This window comes from Sorex fumeus, unplaced genomic scaffold (assembly GCF_029834395.1).
Source record: "Sorex fumeus unplaced genomic scaffold, SorFum_2.1 ptg000061l, whole genome shotgun sequence".
NCBI classification, from domain to species: Eukaryota; Metazoa; Chordata; class Mammalia; order Eulipotyphla; family Soricidae; genus Sorex; species Sorex fumeus.
This window is the reverse complement of record NW_026606118.1, coordinates 57,180,664-57,185,000: the sequence shown is the minus strand read 5'-3', so window position 1 is coordinate 57,185,000 and position 4,337 is coordinate 57,180,664.

Below are 4,337 nucleotides of genomic sequence, written 5' to 3'. Positions count from 1 at the left end.
TCTTAATATGCTCATTGACCATCCATAACCTTCTTGAGAGAAATATTGATTCAAGTCTTTTACTCATTACAAATATCTTTTTGCAGGGGGCTGTTGGGGCCATATTGGTGGTGCTCAGGGAGCACTCCTGGCAGAGTTTGGGGCATCATATGGGATGCAGGATTTGAATCTGGATGAATCGAGTGCCAGGCAAGTGCCCTATGTACTATCTCTCCCGACCCCCCTTTCTTTAAAATTTTATTTTCTAAAGTTGTTCACAATAATGGATTACATTCAATATTTCAAAACCAGTTCCCCCACCATGACACCTTCCTACCACCATTATTTCAAATTTTCCCACCACCACTCAAGCCTGCCCAGCAGGCAAGACTAGATAATTTATTTTGTATTGCTTGTTATGAATAGCATGAGATGTTGCATGGCTGCAAAGCGGCCACATGCTCCTGAATTCTAAATTTTAAATAATTAACGTCCCGAGGCGTCTCCACAGTGAGCTGCTCTTTTTGAGATTCATTTGTGAGTCTCTGGACCATGACAGTTAATGAGCTTAAATGGCACCTGGAGGCTGTTCCTGGGTGTGACAGCCAGGGCCCCTTAGGGGCGGGGAGAAGGGAAGGACCAGCAACCCTCCCTTGATCTCCCACCCCTTGAGCTGGTTTCTTTTGTTCATTGTGCTTCTTGCTGGATCTAGGATTTGTTCCTATACCCTGCATCTGGGTTGGAGCCATAGCACAGCAGGTAGGGTGTTTGCCTTGCATGCGGCACGACCCAGCTTCGGTTACTTTGTCCCTCTCGGAGAGCCCAGCAAGCTACTGAGAGTATCCTGCTCGTACAGCAGAACCTGGCATGCTACCTGTGGTGTATTCGAAATGCCAAAAACAGTAATAACAAGTCTCACAATGGAGATGTTACTGTGCTAACCTGGATCTGAACCCCTCACTAGATAGAGGCCTTGTAAGTCAGCTCTCCCGTTCAGTTGCCATTTGACTTGGTTAAAGTGTCTTTTGAGGCAGGTGTGGTCCCAAACCAAACCAAACCAAACCAAACCAACCAAACCAAACCAGACCATGTTAGCATTTTTTACTGTCACTGTCACTGTCACTGTCACTGTCCTCCTGTTGTTCATCGATTTGCTTGAGCGGGCCCAGTAACGTCTCCATTTTGAGGACTTGTTGTTACTATGTTTGGCATATCGAATACGTCACGGGGAGCTTGCCAGGCTTTGCCGTGCGGGCGAGATACTCTCGGTAGCTTGCCGGGCTCTCCGAGAGGGGTGGAAGAATCGAACCCGGCTCGGCCGGGCTGGCTGCATGCAAGGCAAACTCCCTACTGCTGTGCTATCGCTCCAGCGGTTTAAAGTGTCTTTTGAGGCAAGTGTAGCCCCAAAACAAACCAAAAGAAACCAGACCAAAAAGAAAAAAGTGCCTTTTGATGGGATGGGCAAGGTCTTTGTGGTTTTCACGAACCCTTCTAGCTCTTGACACTGTTAGTGGGGACCCTTCTCCAGGGGTTCCAGAGTGTGCCTCCGCCCTCTGGGGCCCCTCTTCCTGACTCTTGGCTCTTAGCTCTAGCTCTGGGGTGGGGGAAGTGGGCACAGATGCCCTAAAGGGCCAGGAGGTCTGCTGCAGGCTGGGGAAGATGGGATGCCCAGTGCTATGGAGAACGGGCACCTTGTGCAGCCACACAGGCGGGGACACAGGGTGCGCGCTGGACTTCCTCTCTTCCTGCTGCCCAGCTGGCTCAGACAATGCCACCCTGCTCCTTGCCACCTCTGCAATGGGAATTACCACAGCACCAAGGTTAGGGGGTGCTTCCGGGTCACGAGTGACTCCACCAACAGCCGGCACGGGACTCCACAGCTCTTTGAGGCTGGACCCACAAGCAAGTCCTGCCGGTAGCTGCCCCCACCCGGACAGCCCCCGCTGGGCCCTGCTTACGCGGGCACCCTCCTTTCCCCACCCCTGAGACTCATCCCCAACGTCCTGTGGCTCAGAAGGCCTTCATCTCCCCACCCTGCGGAGGCCCCAAGTAGGTAAACTGAGTCTCAGCTCTTCATGACCCCGTTGGGGGTGAGACAGGATTAGGGTGACAGTCAAGATGGGGTGGGGGACCCGCCACTCTTCCCGTGCTCTCTCCTCTGCCCGAGTCCTAGTGGCGTGGGGTGAGGGTGGAGGCCGGCATCACTGCGCAGACTCCAGCCCCCTCCTGGCTCTCACCCTCCAGCTTCTCCTCTAGAAATGGGGGGGGTGGGGATAAGAGAGGATGCCCAGGGCGTGCCCCGAGAGAGCAGCCCTCTCTTCCTCCAGAGCTCTGTGATGGGACTCCTTGGGGTGCTCCTCAGCGTGGCACCTCTGCACAGAGGCACCTGGGAGTCCTGGGGTGCGGGTGGGTGGACACCATCGTCCCTTCCGGGGCCACTATCAAAGGATCAGACACCTCCATGTGCTGCCACCCCCCCCACCCCGTCCCCACACACCCTGGCACCTGGTCAGGGCCAGCTGTGCCCCAAGAATGCCCAGACCCAGCAGCGAGCTGTGCCTCTGCCCTCCTGTCTTCCCGATGTCCCAAGTGCCCTGACGTCACTGTGGGTCCCGTGACCCACCGCGCCCCGCCCGGGTCTTGTCCTGGAGACTTTGGTCGTTCCTTGGATGCTTTCGGGCCGCGCGCCAGGGGCCGGCAGACATGGGGAGACTGGGAGCCTGGCTTGGGCTGGGGTGGGGGGGACGCGCGCCCTGCCCCTGGCTGGCTCTGGGTTTAAGAGCAGTGAGTCACCTCTTCCGCCTGCGGTGGGGAGAGGGCAGGGCACGGACACGGGGCTGCGTGGGCGTGGAGGGGTGGGGAGCCCGGCTTCACACCCCAGATGTTCCATCTCCCCGCGGGCTGGGCGCTGACCTGTGTCTCCATGCACGTAGCACAGGTGGTGTCTGATCAGGGTTGGGGGTGTGGGTGGGGGGCATGGGGACGGGGGTGATGTGGGGCGGCGGGGCGGTGGGGGGCTGGCCGCAGTGGGGTGGTCCGTGTTGGTGACAGGACAGCTACCGAGTGTGACGTGGGGCTCGGGGGCTGAGGAGAGGTCAGAGTAGAGAGTGACCACAAATTACAATGTCCTTCCATCGCCCGTCCTTTAATTCCACCTTACCCACTGCCAGCCTGCAGGTTGCTGGGTAACTGTGGGGAGGGGGGGGAGAATTTAGGGTCTCCCTTGGCTCCTGGATGCTGATTATCATCTGAATGATGATGGCTTTCGAGGAGTGACTGCTCACCCCTGGCAGCCGCAGCCCCTCCTGCAGGCCTGGAGGGGTGGGGGGAGGTTGTGGGGCCGGTGATGGCTTTTTCTTCGGGTGGGATGCCCACCTCAGGGTCTCTGGGAACTGTGTGTTGACTGCTGTCTGAGAGTCTGTGTGTCTGAGGCCTGAGTGTGGTGTATTTGTGGAAGGATGCGGGAGTGTGACCTGTGACAAGCATGAGCAGTGCTTGTCACAGGTCATACCTGCCACCTTCCCGTCCCTCCCACCTCCCTCCTTCACCCTCCTCCCTCCCTCCCTCCTCCCTCCTCCCTCCTCCCTCCCTTCCTTCCTTCCTTCCTTCCTCTTTCTTTATCTCTTCCCCTCTCTTCTCTCTTCCTTTCCTCCCCCTTCTTTTCTTTCTTCTATCTTTCCCTCGTTCTTTCGCTTTTATCTCTCTTTCATTCTTTCTTTTTTTCTTTCTTTCTTATCTGGGATGGAACCCAGAATGTCATACATGCAAAGCACTAACTTCCTTGACCAGCATCAATACCCTTGTGTGTTATTTTGTTTATTTTTGACTGAGGGCTAACTATGCCAAAACCACATATTTATTTAATTTATTCGCTTTTTGGGTCACAGCAGCAATGCACAGGGGTTACTCCTGGCTCTGCACTCAGGAATTACTCCTCGCAATGCTCGGGGGAACATATGGATGGCTGGGAATCGAACCCGGGTTGGCCGCGTGCAAACCCGGTTGGCCGCGTGCAAGGCAAACGCCCTGCCCACTGTGCTATTGCTCTAGCCTCCACATTTTTATAGTTATGCAAAGAGAAACAATATTGTAGAACAAAAATTTAATAGACACTGTTCTCTGATGGTCTATGTATGTGCATATACGTGATATCAGATATTTGATATATTGTTAAAACTTAAGGCCCTCCCGTTGATCGTCGATTTGCTCGAGCGGGCCCAGTAACGTCTCCATTGGAGACTTTGTTGTTACTGTGTCTGGCATATCGAATACTCTCGGTAGCTTGCCGGGCTCTCCGAGAGGGGTGGAGGAATCGAACTCGGGTCGGCCATGTTGGCCGCTTGTAAGACTTAATTTCC